This window comes from Protopterus annectens, chromosome 9.part0, assembly GCF_019279795.1.
Source record: "Protopterus annectens isolate FY-2018-M chromosome 9.part0, PAN1.0, whole genome shotgun sequence".
NCBI classification, from domain to species: Eukaryota; Metazoa; Chordata; order Ceratodontiformes; family Protopteridae; genus Protopterus; species Protopterus annectens.
Window position 1 is genome coordinate 87,318,883 of NC_056743.1, and position 17,790 is coordinate 87,336,672.

A 17,790-nucleotide genomic window follows, 5' to 3' on the forward strand; every position below is an offset into this window, starting at 1 on the left:
GACTTGTTTTGCTTGAGGCTTGCAGAATGGAAAGCCTATGTTTACTTGACATGCTTGGGCCCACCACAGAAATTCCTTTTGTAAACATGGAATTATTGGTATAATTGCTTCCAAACTGTGACTGTGTTGAGACCATAGATTTTTTAGGTACCACTGAAGTTTCCTCATATGCAACTTTGCACATGGGATTAACAAAATGCAAGATGCCATGAATCCCAGAGCCTGCAGGATTTTCCTTGCAGTAAGCCTGGTACTTTTTGCTAGTGTTTTGAAGTACTGAGATAATTGCCCTTGTTTTTCTGGCGTAAGATATGCCATCTGGGTGTTTGTGTCCAAGCTGGCACCCAGGAAGGTTATTTTCTGAGATGGTGTTAGCCTTGATTTCTCCTTGTTGATGGTGTATCCCAGAGAAAGCAGTAACCGTGTCACATATGCCAGATGTTCCAGTAGTATGTGTTTGCTGTCCGCTTGGATCAGGCAGTCGTCCAGATAAGGGTAAATTTGTATATCTTGAAGTCTGCAAAAGGCAATCACTGATGCCAGGCACTTTGTGAATACTCTGGGCGCAGTAGATAAGCCAAAGGGCAATGCAGAGAATTGATAGTGGATTGAACCTGCAAGAAATCTGAGGTATCTTCTGCAACTTTGTCTGATTGGGACATGCAGGTATGCCTCCTTGAGGTCCAATGTTACCAGCCAAAACTCCTTGCCCAGCATGGGAAGAAATTGCTGTAATGTGAGCATCTTGAATTTTGGTACGAGCAGAAATGTGTTTAGTATGGATAAGTCCACAATGGGTCTTCAGTCGGTTCCTTTTCTTGGTACCAGAAAGAGTCTTGAATAAAAACCTTGACCTTGTTGGTGCGTAGGTACCTTTTGTATAGCTCTCATGTTTAGGAGCTTTGAAATTTGCAGTTGTGCCTCTGCCCTTTGATTTTGTGGCAGATTTGGCATGCCTCTCATTTTTGGAAGAGTGTGAAATTGAAATTTGTAGCCTCTGTTTATAATGTCCAGTATCCATTTGTCTGTTGTGACAATATGCCAATTGCTTGCAAATAATGCTAGTTTCCCTCCCAAAGGTGCTGCCAGCTGAGACTTGCTTGGCATGGAAATGAGGGAGTCATTGTTTCTTCCTGTATTGTTGTGCTCTGTCTTCACCACCTGTTGGTGCCGGAGATTGCCATTGTCTGCCTCTATATGATCCTTGGGAGTGTCATCTGCCCCTTGTGCGTCTGTATCTACCTCTTTGGGGCTTGTCAGTGGCTGGAAAAGACCAGTTTTTTGAAGGCCAATTCCTGCTAAAACGTGGTGGCTGAACCTGTAAGAAAGCTTTGACAGTTTGCATAGATTTGGCTTTTTCTTCCATTTTTCGTAGTATATCCTCAGCATTAGTACCAAAAAGTACATCCTTTTGTAAAGGAGCATCAAGAAGTTTAGCTTTCACATGATCAGGCAAATTTTGTTCCCTAAGCCAGGCATGTCTGCGAATGACTGATCCTGTAGCAGCCGCTCTACTGGAGGCCTCTAGGGCATCATATAACCACATTGCAAGGTGTGTTTACCCACTTGCTCTGCACTATGCAACATATCCTGTAACTCTTTTAAATCTGGTTGTTCAGGTTGAGACATTCTGTTTTTTAATTGTGATAACAGAAACTGTTGATATTTGATCATATGAAACTGACAGTTTAAGGCCCTCGTGGCTAGGGTGGCCGAGGTATATACCTTCTTACCCCACCTTTCTAAAGATCTAGATTCCCTTTCTGCAGGAAGTGGATTCTTGGCAGTGGAGGCCTTTAATCCCTTAGGGCCTTGTGAAATGGTTTCAGGGTCAGCATTATGGCCTTTGTAGAGAAATTGGTGAGAACTGGGTACTCTGTAATATCTATCAGGCTTTACTGGTGCAGGAGGCAGAGAATCAGGATTAAGACAAGCCTCCGAATAGACATCATCCAGTACCTCCAAAACAGGGGGTATAGCCAGAGGTCTGTGCTGAGGTAACCAAAGAAATTCCCTAAGTCTTTTCTTGGAATCTGAAAAGTCTTGGCCTTCCCAATGGAAATGTTCCCTCAAGGTGTGCAAGGTTTCCCCAAAAGAAAAATCCTCAGGGGGGGGATACAGAAGGAATAGACTGTTCTGCATCCGAATCCTCAAAAAGGGGAGTATGACTGTACCTCTGCATCAGAATGTTCTGATAAAATGGATCCCTGATCAGAAGAGGGGGATTCTTCCTCCACTCTGGGTCTCTTGTCAGGAGGGGGCTGAGAACCTCTGATAAGAGTAATTAGATCCTCAGCCATTTTAAGCATGTGTTTCTTAGGCATGTGTCCAGGAGATGGGCCTTGAGCAGCAGGCCTGGTTTGATGCCTGGCTGCTTTGGATTTAGTAAAGGCCTTAATAGAAAAGGAAATGAAGGCCTAAATACACCATGGGTGGAGGTGGACCTGTCCACATTAGTAGGCTCGACATAAGCCGGGGCTTCGGTTGTAGTCTGGGAAAGGGCCGAGGACCCAGCGGTCTCGGGTACAGAAGACACCGCCAAAGGAGTGTCGTCGGTAGTCAGGGACTGCAAAGGCGTCTCGCTGAGAACCGGACCACGCGGAGCCTGTTTCGGCGTGGTGTCAGCGGAGACCACGGGCCTCGCGTGTCGGTCCTTTTCCTTGCGTTTTTTGGATAAAACTGTAGTCGGAGTGTCCGACATTTTATAGTCAAAAGCTTTACCAAAATAGTGTTGGACGAACTCCGCCCGACGCTTAATAGTGCGTTTATTGAAAGTAGCGCAAAAGCGACAGCCCGAGACGTCGTGATCTGGGCCCAAACAAGGTATGCAAAGGGAATGGAAATCCTTATGCGGTATTTGCTTCCCACAAGAAATACAATTATTAACTTTTTCTGACATCGGTCTGAGGCAAGAAAAGTTTCCCCGACGGGGTACTTAGCTTTAATGAAGACTTCGGTTCCAAATATTTTCGTAATTCAGGAGCTGGCCGACCGGCACTTGCGAACTGCTTCTGCCAGGCACCGGCAAAAAAGACTGAAGAACATGGCGTCGGCTGTGTCTTATATACTCTGGCCTTCCTGACGTCAGAAGAGAAAGCGACGACAACCGACGCAGGACCAAGACTTTGGAATTCGGCCGACAGAGGGACCGCCTGACGGCTGAAAACCCATCTGTGATTACTGCAGCTGTATGCACGTGTATGCACGATGAACATCCTGGACTGCAGCTGTATTAGCACTCGAACATCTACATTTATGGTAGGTACAAAACTGTACTATGTTCATCATGCATACAGCTGCAGTCATAACAGATGGGTCGAATCCCAAAGCTAAGAAAGGGGTGGTAGGCACTAGGTGGAACTAGGAGGAGCCAAAATGCCCTGCAAGACTGCAGTGGCAAAGCCTGCTCTAGATTTGGAGTATAATGGTAGGTTGTAGTGCTTGGAGAAGGTATGCACAGAACTCCAAGTGGCAGCTTCCAAAATATCCTTGGTAGGAACTCCTCTGAGGAAGGCTGCAGAGGTGGCTGTGGCCCTGGTGGAATGAGTTCTAATGCCTGTAGAAACAGTTTTGCCATGAAAGGAATAGCAAAAGCGTATGCAGTGGGCTATCCATTTTGAGATTGTCTGTTTGGAAATTGGCTTCCCTTGAGCTACTACCGCATAGGCCACAAAGAGCTGTTCTGATTTTCTGAAAGGCTTTGTTCTGTCCAAATAATAACGCAGTTGTCTGTGGATGTCCAAGGAATGTAGTAATCTCTCCCCTTTGTTTTGAGGATTAGGATAAAAAGTAGGTAAATGAATGGCCTGATTTAAAGCTACCCTGGATACCACTTTAGGCATAAAGGACGGGTTGGTTCGTAAGGAAACTCTGTCCTGATGGAAGATGATAAAAGGCTGAACAGCCATGAGAGCCTGTAGTTCTGAAACTCTACGAGCTGAGGTGATAGCCAGAAGGAAAGCTGTTTTCCAGGACAAATATTGCAAATCTGATGAGGCAGCTGGTTCAAAGGGAGGCAAGGTCAGTTTTTCCAGAATGAAATTAAGATCCCAAGCAGGTATTGGTTGTTTCCTTGGAGGCCTTAAATTCTTAGCCCCTCTGAGGAACTGTCTTAAGAGAGGGTGAGAGAATAAAGGTGGATCAGTGTTGTATTCTGCAGAAATGGCTGAGGCATGGATTTTGATGGAGGAGAAAGAAAGTCCACTGCTTAGCAGTTCAGCCAAATATTGTAGTATTTGAGGTAAATTCAGTTTTCCAGGATCCTGGCCCTTTTCTCATTCCAGACACAAAACGTTTCCATTTTTGGAGTAAGCTTTTCTAGTTGATGGCCTTCTGGCCTCCAAAATGACATCCTGTACCTCCTTGGAGAGTAGGGCCTGTTGTGATGCTAAGGAATCTTCCATGCGGCTAGATTGAGTGTTTTTAGCTGGCTGTGAAGAGTTTTGAAACTGTGCTGAGTCAGAAGAAGAGGCATTAGAGGCAGGGTCCATGGTGGGGAATGTGTCAGGCTCCTCAGGCGTGGGTACCAGTGTTGCCTTGGCCAGTCCGGAGCAATGAGAATCATCTTTGGTCTGTCTGCTTTGGTCTTTAATAGAACTTTGGGCAGCAGAGGAAGAGGAGGGAAGGCATAAACTGTCATTGATGTCCAACTGAAAGAAAGAGCGTCCACTCTCCAGGCCTTTGGATGGAAGATCCTTGAGCAGAATTTTGTCAATTGATGATTCTTGTGGGAGGCAAAGAGATCTATGTCTGGCCTTCCCCATTCTTGGATTATTTCTGTAAAAACTTTTGGATGCAATTTCCATTCGTGTGGATCTGTCATATTCCTGCTTAGGTTGTCTGCCAGCGTGTTTTCCTTGCCTGGCAAGAACTGTGCTTGTAGTTCCATTTGTAAGTCCATGGCCATGTTCCAAAGTGACATGGCCAGTCTGCATAGGGGGTAAGAATGTGTTCCTCCCTGTTTGTTTATGTACCACATAACTGTGGCGTTGTCCGTTCTTATCAATAGTTGACCTGGTTGTAGAAGGTCCTTGAAAGCTATAATAGCATTTATTACTGCTAGCATTTTTTTTTGATTGATGTGAAGGTGCTTTTCTTTTTGGGACCATTTGCCCTGAATGCACCGATCTGTCATGTGCGCCCCCCAGGTGTAGTCCGAGGCATCTGTTGTGATGACTTGATTTGCTTGAGGCTTGCTGAATGGAAGACCTGTGTTTGTTTGACATGCTTGAGCCCACCACAGAAATTCCTTTTGCAGACATGGAATTAGTGGTATTATTGTTTCCAAACTGTGGCTGTGTTGAGGCCTTATGTTTTTCAGGTACCACTATAGTTTCCTCATATGCAGCTTTGCACATGGGATTAGTAAGATGCAAGATGCCATGAATCCCAGAGTTTGCAGGGTTTTCCTTGCAGTCAGCCTGGTGCAATTTGCTAGTGTTCTGAAGTATTGAATTAGTTGCCCCTGCTTCTCTGGCGTGAGGTAGGCCATCTGGGTGTGTGTCCAAATTGGCACCCAGGAAAATTATCTTCCGAGAGGGTATTAGCCTTGATTTCTTTTTGTTGACTGTGTATCCCAGAGAGTTCAATAACATTATTACATAAGCCAGATGTTTCAGAAGAATGTGCTTGCTGTCCGCTTGGATCAGGCAGTCGTCCAAATAGGGGTATATTTGTATCCCTTGAAGTCTGCAGTAGGCAATTACTGATGCCAGGCATTTCGTGAATACTCTGGGCGCAGTAGACAAGCCAAAGGGCAATGCAGAGAATTGATAATGGGTTGAACCTGCAAGAAATCTGAGGTACCTTCTGCAATTTTGTCTGATTGGGACATGCAGGTATGCCTCCTTGAGGTCCAATGTTACCAGCCAAGACTCCTTGCCCAGCATGGGAAGAAGTTGCTGTAGAGTGAGCATCTTGAATTTTGGTGCAGTAGAAATGTGTTTAGGATGGATAGATCCAAAATAGGTCTCCAATCCTTTCCCTTCCTTGGCACCAGAAATAGCCTGGAATAAAACCTTGACCTTGTTAGATGCGTAGGTACCTCTTGAATAGCTTTCATGTTTATGAGATCTGTAATTTGCCTTTGTGCCTCTGCCCTTTGATTGTGTGGCAGGTTTGGCATGCCTCTCATTTTGGAAGGGTGTGAAAATGGAATTTGTATCCTCTTTTATAATGTCCACGATCCATTTGTCCTTTGTGACAACATGCCAATTTTGAAAATAATGCCAGCTTTCCTCCTAAGGGGCTGCCATTTGAGACCTGGTTGGCATGCAAAGGGGAAAGTCATTGGGTTTGCTTTCTGAAAGATTGCGAGTTGTCCTCACCACCTCTTTGTGTAGGAGCTTGCCATTGTCTGCCTCTATGATCCTTGGGATTGTCCTCTGCCCCTCGGCGCCTGTATCTGCCTCTTTGGGATCTGTCTGTGGCAGGAAAGGACCAGTTTTGGAAGGCCAATTTCTACTAAACGTGGGGGTTGAACCTGTAGAAATTCTTTCACAGTTTGCATTGATTTAGCCTTTTCCTTCATTTTCCTTAATACCTCCTCAGCATTAGCACCAAATAGTACATCCTTTTGAAGAGGGGCGTCTAGTAATTTAGCTTTGACATGATCAGGCAAGGCTTGTTCCTTGAGCCAGGCATGCCTACGTATGACTGATCCTGTAACAGCAGCTCTACATGAGGCCTCTAGAGCATCAAAACCACATTGTAAGGTATGCTTACCCACTTGTTCCGCACTATGCAGCAAATCCTGCAACTCCTTCAAGTCTGGTTGTTCAGGTGGTGACATTTTGCTCTTCAATTGTGATAACAAAAACTGTTGGTATTTTAGCATATGAAACTGACAGTTTAAGGCCCTCATGGATAAGGTAGCCGAGGTATATACCTTTTTTCCCCACCTTTCTAAGGATCTGGAATCTCTCTCGGAAGGCAATGGATTTTTGGCAATGGAGGCCTTAACTCCCTTGGGGCCCTGTGAGGTGGTTTCTGGGTCAGCAGCATGGCTTTTGTATAGAAATTGGTGTGAGTCAGGAACCCTGTAGTACCTGTCAGGCTTAACTGGAGCTGGAGGTAGAGAGTCCGGGTTAAGGCAGGCCTCCGAGTAAACATCATCTAGGAAGTCCAAGACAGGAGGTATAGCCAGAGGCCTGTGCTGAGGTAACAAGAGAAATTCCCTGAGCCTTTTCTTGGAATCTGAATAATCCTGGCCTTCCCAGTGGAAGTGTTCCCTTAAGGTATGCAAAGTTTCCCCAAATGAGTAATCCTCAGGGGGGGATACAGAAGGGATGGACTCCTCTGCATCAGAGTCTTCAAAAGGGGAGTAAGAATGTTCCTGATCATCAGAGCGCTCTGAAATAATGGAGCCCTGATCAGAGGAGGGGGAATCTTCCTCCACTCTGGGCCTTTTGTCCGGTGGGGGCTGAAAACCTCTGATTAGAGTAATTAAATCCTCAGCCATTTTAAGCATCTGTTTCTTAGGCATGGGGCCTGGAGATGGGCCCTGTGTAGCTGGTCTCTTAGAGTGCATGGTTGCTTTAGACTTTGTGAAAGCCTTGATGGAGAAAGAAGAGGAAGGTCTGAAGACACCTTGAGTGGAGGTGGACCTGTCCACATTCTGAGTTTCAACGCCAAGAGTGGCTTCGGTATCTGTAGTCAGGGTGTGGGCCGAGGAGCCTGCGACCTCGGGCACAGGAGACACCGTCAAAGAAGTGTCGTCGGTAATCAGGGGCTGCGTAGGCGCCTCGCTGAGAACCGGACCATGTGTAGTCGGCTTTGGCGTGGTGTCGGTAGAGGCCGCGGACCTCGTGTGTCGGTCCTTGTCTTTGCGTTTTTTAGACAAAACCAGAGTCGGAGTATCCGACGACATAGTATAGTTAAATGCTTTCCCAAAATAATGCTGGGCGAACTCCGTCCGAAGCTTAATAGTGCGTTTGTTGAATGTAGCACAAAAGCGACAGACCGAGACGTCGTGGCCTGGGCCTAAACAAGGTATACAGAGGGAATGGAAATCCTTATGCGGTATTTGCTTCCCACAAGAAATACAATTATTAACTTTGTCTGACATCGGTCAGAGGCAAGAAAAGTTTCCCCAACGGGGTACTTAGCTTTTAAGAAGACTTCGGTTTCCAAATTTTTGTAATCTCAGGAGCTGGCCGACCGGCACTTGCGAACTGCTTCTGCTTCGGGCACCGCGCGGCAAGAAAGACTGAAGAAAATGGCGTTGGCTGGTTCCTTTATACCCCTGTCGCACTGACGTCAGGGAAGAAGCGACGACAACCGACGCCGGACCTAGACTTTGGAATTCGGCCGACCGAGGACCCGCCTGACGGCAGGAGAACCCATCTGTTATGACTGCAGCTGTATGCACGATTAACATCTGATTCTGCTTTGGGCACCGCACGGCAAGAAAGACTGATGTAATGGTGTTGGCTGAATGTTTTATACCCCTGACGACCTGACGTCATGGAAGAAGGGACAGCAACCGACGCAGGACCCAAGACTTTGTTAATCAGGCCGACTGAGGGCTACCTGCAAGCAGATAACCCAAATGTAATGACTGCAACAGTGAAACATGAAGAAAGTACAGTTGTGTACCCTACCATAAATGTAGATGTTCGAGTGTATTCACTGTTGCAGTCATTACTCTTGGGTTATCCTGCTGGCAGGCTACGCGCAGTCGGCCAGAATTCCAAAGTCTAGGTCCGGCGTCAGTTGCTGTCGCCTCCTCCCTGATGTCAGTGCGCCAGAGGTATAAAGGATGCAGCCGATGTCATTTTCTTCAGTTTTTCTTGCCCCAGATGTCAGGTGCCCCAAATAGGTAGGCTGAAAAATATATCAATAAGAAATGCATGCACAAAAAATAACATTTCCTTCATCTTACAAGCAAATACACCAAAAAGGTTGTATAGGATAGAGAAGTCCCAGCAAAGAGAAGGGGGATGGTGGGTGGGTAACCTGGACTGCAACAGTGAATACACTAACATCTACATTTATGGTAGGTACACAACTGTACTATGTTCATCGTGTTTCACTGTTGCAGTCATTACTCTTGGGTTGAATCCCAAAGCCGAGGATGGGTGGCTGGGCTAAATAGGATTAGGAGAGGCTATGAGGCCCTGCAGAACTGCAGTGGCGAAGCCTGCTCTGGACTTAGAGTAGAGAGGCAAGTGGTAGTGCTTTGTAAAGGTGTGCACTGAACTCCAAGTTGCAGCCTCTAAGATTTCTTTGGTTGGTACTCCTCTGAGGAAGGCTGCTAAAGTGGCTGCTGCTCTGGTGGAATGAGGCCTAATGCCCTTAGGCACTGATTTGCCATGTTGAGAATAGCAGAAATGGATGCAATGGCCATCCATTTAGAAAGAGTCTGTTTTGAGATAGCCTTTTCGTGTGATCCTGCAGCATATGACACTAAAAGTTGCTCAGTCTTTCTGAAAGCTTTAGTTCTGTCCAAGTAGAAGCGTAACTGCCTGTGTATGTCCAAAGAATGCAGAATTTTCTCACCCTTGTTCTGTGATTTGGGTAAAAGGTAGGCAAGTGAATGGTTTGACTGAGGGCCACACTGGACACCACCTTCGGCATAAATGTAGGGTTTGTTCTCAGAGAAACCCTGTCTGGATGAAAAACGATGAAAGGTTCCACAGCCATGAGTGCTTGTAACTCCGAGACTCGCCTTGCAGAGGTGATGGCTAGGAGCAGAGCTGTTTCCCAGGATAAGAATTTAATATCCGCTGTTGATGCTGGCTGGAAAGGAGGCAGTGCGAGTTTTTCCAAAACATAATCGAGGTACCAGGCCGGAATTAGTGCGCTCCTTGGAGGCCTAATGTTTTTGGCCCCTCTGAGGTACTGCCTTATTAAAGGATGAGAAAAAAAAGGTGGTTCCGTATTGTAATGTGCATAAAATGGCAGAGGCAAGAATCTTAATTGATGAGAAAGAAAGGCCTTTGTTCAGCATCTCAGTTAGGTAGTGTAAAATCTGAGGAATATTTGGTGCAGACGTGTCATTGCCTTGTTCCTGGTCCCAACAACAGAATCTCTTCCATTTTTCTGCATAAGATTTTCTAGAACTAGGCCTCCTGGCCTCCAAGATAACATCCATAACAGCTTTTGAAAGAGGAGTTTTCTGAATGGCTACATTATCCGCCATACTGCCAGATTTAAGGTCCTGAGTTGGCTGTGCAGGATCGGATTGTTTTGTTGGGTCAGCAAGTGAGAAGTTTGAGACAATATCCATGCTGGACCTTGAGACAAGCTCTTTAGGATTGGGTACCAGTGCTGGTGTGGCCAGTCTGGTGCAAACAATCATTTTTGGCTTCTCTTGTCTGACCTTTAGGAGTACTCTGGGAAGGAGAAGTAGTGGGGGAAAAGCATAAACTGTTAGATTTTTCCAGCTGAATGATAGGGCGTCCACTTTCCATGCTTGCTTGTGGTAAATCCTTGTGCAAAATCTCTGCAATTGACAGTTGTAAGGGGCGGCAAATAGATCCATGTATGGGCATCCCCATTTCCTTATCATCATCCTGAAGACTTGTGGATCCAGCTTCCATTCGTGGGGATCCATGAGGTTTCTGCTTAGTTCGTCTGCCAGAGTATTTGTTTTTCCTGGAAGGAATTGTGCTTGCAGGTGAACTTGAAAAGCCAATGCTGTGTCCCATAAGGTCATTGCTTGTCTGCAGAGGGGTAGGAATGAGCAACTCCCCCTGCTTGTTTATGTACCACATGACCGTAGTGTTGTCTGTCTATCAGTAGTTGTCCTGGATGAAGCAGGTCCCTGAAAGCTGTCAGGGCATTTTGAACAGCTAGCATCTCTTTTTGATGTATGTGAAGATGCATCTGGTTTGCAGGCCATGTGCCCTGAATACATTTTCCTGCCATATGGGCCCCCCAGGCATAATCTGATGCATCCGTTGTCGGTGTCTGTCTGGCTGTGGGCAAACTGAATGGCAGACCCTTGTTGTGGTGACAGGCTTCTACCCACCATCAAAACTCCTGTTATAGGCAGGGAATGGGTGCAATTACTGTCTCCAGGCTGTGGCAATGCTGAGTCCAAACACTTTTCAGATACCATTGTAGTTTCCTCATATGCAGTCTGGCACATGGAATTAGTAGAATGCAGGATGCCATAAAACCCAAGGCCTGCAGGATTTTCCTTGCAGATAAGTGGGTTTTTGTTGCCAATTTCTTGAAGTAAGTAGTCAGTTGTTTTTGCTTGTCTGGAGTGAGATAAGCCATCTGGGCAGTTGTATTTAAGCTTGCACCCAGGAATATTATCTCTTGAGAGGGCACTAGTTTTGATTTATTTTCGTTTACTGTGTACCCTAGGGCAATTAGTAATTTTTTTACAAACGCCAGATGCTTTAGAAGTGCGTCTTTGTTCTCTGCTTAAATTAGGCAGTCGTCCAAGTAGGGATATATTTGAATTCCTTTTTGTCTACAAAATGCAATTACTGGTGCCAGGCATTTTGTAAAGACCCTGGGCGCAGTGGATAAGCCAAAGGGCAGTGCAGAGAATTGGTAATGCATTGAGCCAGCTATGAATCTGAGGTAACTTCTGCAAGATTGTTTGATTGGGACATGCAGGTTTGACTTTTTAGGTCCAAAGTTATGAGCCAAGCCCTCTTGCCCAGCATGGGCAGTAGCTGCTGAAGAGTCAATATCTTGAATTTTGGAACTTCTAGAAACGTATTTAGTATAGACAGGTCCAGAATTGGTCTCCAGGTTTTGTCCTTCCTGGGTACTAGGAAAAGTCTGGAGTAAAATCCTTGCCCCTGCTCTTGTTGTGGTACTTGCTGAATGGCCTTCATGTCCATAAGGGCTGTAATTTGTTTTTGTGCCTCTGCCCACTGATGGTGTGGCAGGTCTGGCATGCCCTTTGATCTTGGTAGTGTGCGAAAATGTAACCTGTAGCCTTGTGACACTATGTTCAGAACCCATTTGTCTTGGGTAACCATTTGCCAATTTGATGAAAAAAGTGCTAGTTTTCCCCTAAGGGGGCTGTCAAAAGGAAACTGCTTGGAATTGGTAGAGGAAAGTCATTGGGACTGTTTCCTGTAAATCTGTGATTTGTCTTCTCCACTTTTGGAGGTAGGAGCACCCCATTGTTTATGCCTGTATGAGCCTTGGGGCTGAGATCTACCTCTGGGACGCCTTTATCTGCCTCTCTGTGGTCTAAGACTGGAAAAGACCAATTTTTAGAAGGCCAGTTCCTGCTAAACCTGGGTGGCTGTACCTGTAAGAAATCCTTGACTGTCTGCATGAATTTTGCTTTATCCTCCATTTTTTTCAACACCTCTTCTGCTTTAGTACCAAACAAAGTATCATGCTGTAATGGTGCATCTAATAATTTTGCTTTAACATGATCAGGCAGATTTTGTTCCTTAAACCAAGCATGCCTTCTAATAACAGAACTTGTAACAGTGGCCCTGCAAGAGGCCTCCAGTGAATCATATCCACATTGCAAAGTATGCTTTCCCACTTGTTCAGTTGCACGCAATAAATCCTGCAATTCCTTGTTCTCTGAACATTCAGTAATTGTCAACATTTTCTGTTTAAGTAGTGACATTAAATATTGCTGATATTTAAGCATATGAAATTGAAATTGACAATTTAAAGCCCTTACAGCCAGGGTGGCAGAAGTGTAAACTCCCCCCCCCCCCAATCTGTCTAGAGCCCTAGAATCCCTATCAGAGGGGACAGGGTTTTTTGCAGTGGAAGCTTTAACCCCCTTAGGACCCTGAGATATAGTTTCTGGATCAGCAGCGGGGTTTTTATATAGGAATTTATGAGAATCCGGGACCCTGTAGTATTTGTCTGGCTTTGCAGGTGCAGGGGGTAAGAGTCAGGGGACAGTCCGGACTCTGAAAATACATCTACAATGTCTAGAACAGGTGGAATAGCAAGGGGTCTGTGCTGAGGAAGAAGCAGGAAGTCTCTGAGCCTTTTCTTAGACTCAGAATAATCTTGGCTCTCCCAATGGAAATGTTCCCTCATAGTATGCAGTGTTTCCCCAAAAGAATAGTCCTCAGGAGGAGAGGCTGAAGGAATGGATTCTTCAGCATCAGAATCCTCATAGGGAAGCATAGAGTAATCAGACGCTTGACAGTGTGTTGGTTGAATCTAGCACAAAACCGACAGCTAGCTACGTTGTGATCAGGGCCTAGGCAAGGAATACAGTAAGAGTGAAAATCCTTATGAGGTATTAGCTTCCCACAAGAAATACAATTGTTAACTTTTTCTGACATCGGTCTGGAGCAAGAAAAAAAAAAGTTTCCCCAACGGGGTACTTGGCTTTAATGAAGACTTCGGTTCTGAAATTCAGATTTGAAAATCTCAGGAGTCGGCCGACTGGCACTTCTGAACTGCTTTTGCTTCGGGCACCGCGCGGCAAGAAAGACTGAAGAAAATGGCGTCAGCTGCATCCTTTATACCCCTGGCGCACTGACATCAGGGAGGAGGCGACAGCAACCGACGCCGGACCTACACTTGGGAATTCTGGCCGACTGCGGGTAGCCTGCCAGCAGGATAACCCAAGAGTAATGACTGCAACAGTGAAACACGATGATCATCATCAGGCTTCCTGGGAGCCCTATTATGAAGGACTCTAAGGAATTTAGTATTAAATCTAGAAGCTAAAGGAGAGGATAAAATGCAGACAAGCAGAGGCAGCTGATAAGTGGGCCTTATCGAAAGAATAAGCCAATCCAGCATTGAGCAATTCACACAAACAGAACAAAAGAAGCATCCACAAAAAGTGGATCCAGGTTACAAGAAAGATATCAAACAGAAAACCTCTTCCATTTGGATAAGTAGGATTTCCTAGTATTGTGTTTCCTGCAGGATCCTAAGCATGTTCTCAGAAAAAAGTGTGTATGAAATCAAAATCCTTTTAAACCAAACCACAGTGTCAGTTGAAAAGTGGACAGATGGGGATGAATGAAAGATCCCTTGTCTTGAACGAGTAGATCCACCCTGTGAGTTAACTTGTGGAGACGGTCCTTGACTAAATGCAGAAGCGGAGGAAACCAATGCTGTCTCGGCCAAAAGGGAGTCACCAACAAGATTTTGGGAGCATCCTGTTAAATTCTGAGCAGGACTTTACGAATGAGGGCAAGGGGAGGGAAAAGTGTAAAGAAACATCCCCTTCCAAGAAAAAGATAGGGTGTCCCATCTTCCAAACCAGAGGACCTGGTGGTCTAGCACAAAACAGAGGAAACTGTATGTTCACAGGGGAGGCAAAAAGTTCCGTTTGTCCATCAATGGCATACTCCTGAATGTCCAGAGACACATCCTTGTGAAGCATCCATTCATGGGATTGGATTAAGGACCTGCTCAAAGTGTTTGCCAAGATATTTAAACCTAAGAGAATGTAAACTGACTGAAGAGTCACTTGATACTGGATAGCAAGGTCCCACATCAGGAGTGCCAACCAGCAAAGAACAGATTTTGTTCCATTTAACATACCACATCACTGCGGCATCGTCTATAAACATCTTGAGGAGGTCCTGGACATAAGAGAAGATGAAAAGCCCGAAGAGCCAGCAGAAGGTCTCATCTCTGACACGGATATGCTCCTTCTGGTAAAAAGAGGCGACCAGACACCCTGCAATTATTAGGGCGCCAAAAGCTGCTCCCCATCCCACATCTGAAGCATCTGTTGACAGCTCCTGAAAGAGAAGAGGGGGATGAAAATGGAGCCCCGGATTTCGAGACAACTGCTGAATCTACCACTGAATTTCCTTACTGTGGCAAGAGACGAGAGGAACTACGAATTCGAGGGGATGCACACAGTGAAACCAAACAAACCACTGAAACTTTATCATTTAGAGTTTGGCAGAGGGAGCATAGGAATGGTGGAGGCCATGAAAACCACAGCTGTCAAAAATTCCCTAGCTGTTACAGAGGCCACATGAAGAAGAGTTTGAGAAAAGGGAGAGTGAGCGCGTCATGGCCTTGGGAGGAGGAAGGGATGTCAGCATAGGCACAGTCTGGATCCTACACTCTAGAAAAACATGGTTCTGAGAAGGAGTCAGAAAAGACCAAGCTTTACAGAAGGAAATGGCAAAACAAAAAATTTTACAAGATCTCTGGAGTGGATACCTGAAACAGGAGGTCATCTAAGTAAGGAAAGACTTTGATCACCTGAAGCCTGCAAAAAGCAATCATAAAAGCGAGGGATTTTGTGAATACCCCTGGGGCAGCAGAAAGGACAAAGGGCAAAGCAGGGAAATGTAAAAACTTCCTGAAAAGAGGATGAACAGGGATATGGAGATAAGAAACATTGAGATCCAGAGACAGCATACAAGCCTTAGGAAGCAAGACAGGGAATAAAGTCTGAAGAGACAACATTCAAAAGGAGAATACTTTAAGAAAAGTGTTTAGATGAAACCGGTCTAAAATTGATCTCCAGGCACCCTCTTTCTTGGGCAAAAGAAACATCCTGGAGTAAAACCCTGTTCGAGACAGAGGCACCTCTTAAATAGTACCCAGAGTAAAAAAGATCTCAAAGCACTTCCGGAAAGAAAGACCGTTGTTCCTGAGGGGGGTGAGGAATTCCCATGGGGAGGCAATTTCCAGACCATGAAATAACCCTGGAGGATAATGGAAAGAACCCAAGAATCCTGAGTAATCTTTATCCAAACAGGAATAGAGGAACAAGTGAAGAGAAAGAGGAAAGTGGCTGGGAAAAATAGGATAGTCCGACGGTATCTGGTTTATCTGGAAAAGGAGACTTTTGAGACACAGAAGTGTGAGTAGCCTTCGCAAGAGAAGCCTGCTTGCCTCCCTTTTTACCCTTAGGAGGAGGGGAAACTGCCTACGAACAAAGGCTGGCTTATTAGGGTAGTTTCAATGAAATTTAAGCACAGGAGAAAAACATGTTTAAGTTCCTGTAAAACCTTGCCCTTATCTTAAAGGGACGTAAATCAGCAGCAGGCTCACCAAACAAGTTTTAATTATCTAAAGGGGCATCCATCAACTTAGTTTAATATCATCAGGCAAAGGCTGAAACCAAAGCCAAGAATACCTCATCACTGACCCAAAAGCAGCAGCCTTAGAAGAAACATCTGCTGCATCATAACTACAATTTATGGAATGATGAGCCACCTGGGAGTCCATAAAAGGGAAAGGGCATAAGTTTTACCTTCAGAATCTGAAAGATCAAAAATTACCTGAAAGGCCTGGGAATGCAGAACCAACAAGTACCTGGACATATGGGTCTGATAATCAACAGTCCTAAAAGTCAAGGTAACATAGGTACAAGACCTTCCTGCCTAGCCTCTCCACAGCTCTGCTATCTTTATCAGAATGCAGTAACTTAGAAGAAGGCAGCAATTGTGAATATTTGTCAAAAGCTACTGACACCACCGGGTGGTCAGCAGAAGGACACTTGCACAAGAACTTACAGTCCTCAGGCACCCTACAGAACCTACCATGTTTCTTGGGAGCATGGGACTGAGAATCTGGAGGCTTAAAGGCACTAAAAAGAGGCATCCAACAAAGCGGCCAAAACCAGAGGGACAGCAGAAGGTCTGGGAGAAACCATCTGCAAAAGATAGCTTTTTTGTATTTCAGAAACTTGAACACAATCCCATTTAAAGAACTCTTATCATCCTAGAGATAGTGTCCCCAAAATAAATCTCTTCAAAGTGAGCATCAGGACTGGAAGGTTCCTCTTCCTCTGATTCACAGTCCAAAGGAGAGCGAATGTGGGAGGAGTAAGGAAGAGATTCCTAATCTGAATCTGACTTCTCCTCAGAGAAACAATGTTCTCTGGGTTTCTTAAGGGTGATAGAGGACCAAGGAGGGTTGGAGCAGAAACTCCCAGAGGAGGCTTTAAAGCCATCAAAGCACTGGACAATCCCTGAGTGAAGGACTGCCATTCATTCTGTGGATCCATAAAAGCAGTGGAAATAGGTTTAGTCTTCTGCTTTTTCTTTAAGGGGACGTCCGCCTTAAAATAATTTGGAAGGCTATAACCCCATACTTTCAATAACTGTAGTAGGGACTTATCTGACTAAAATTTGGGAAACATCTCTAGGTCCCTCAGAAATAATAAGCTGGGGTTTCCCCTGAACATCCAAAATTGAAGTCTGCAATGCCTCATCGGACGTGCTTAACGTCAGATCCCTACCGGCCTCCAAACCAGTCTGGGAAGAATCCGATGAGGACATTGGGTGTAAATAGAAGTTATGTTCTTACCACAACGTTCCATGTTAGTTGTCTTCTTCTCGCCTTCTTTCTTGCTGGATGGGTTCGGAGCCGACCTGCCCGACTCGCCACTCTAAAAGCTCGAGAGTTGGTTCCACCGGCTCGAGGCTCCCCTTATATCCCACAATGCTAGGCGGTATTACCTCAGATCTCGTTTGTAAGCTAGGCCCAGCCAATAATAACTCCAGAACCACTGGAAACGGGAAAACCCACCTCTATAAAAGGAAGGGAAGAAGGTGACCTGAAAACCTGATGAAGGAATATATGCACAGTATAGCATATACCTATATACAATAGAGGTGGTAGAAAGAGAGGTCACAATCAAACTCCTCTAGGTCTGTCCAGGCTAGGGGGAAGGAGGGTGGGACGCAAGAAAGAAGGCGAGAAGACAACTAACATGGAACGTTATGGTAAGAACATAACTTCTACATGTTAAGTTGTCCATCTCGCCTTCATTCTTGCTGGATGGGACCGCGTCCCTAGCACCTTGTCCCGGGTGGCCTATCGGAACAGACTCTTGAGTACAGTGGAACCAAAATTAGCTCTATGTCTAGAAGCTAAATCCAACTTATAATGAGAAATGAAAGTGTG

The 17,790-nt window shown here is 45.4% G+C and overlaps 1 protein-coding gene across 2 annotated transcripts in view; it reads right to left on the bottom strand.

Annotated features, from left to right (window-relative positions):
* The window catches only part of LOC122811051 (proline-rich protein 12-like), a 1,358,252-nt gene that overhangs the window by 1,230,560 nt on the left and 109,902 nt on the right, over positions 1 to 17,790 (bottom strand). The gene's annotated exons all lie outside the window — the stretch shown is intronic.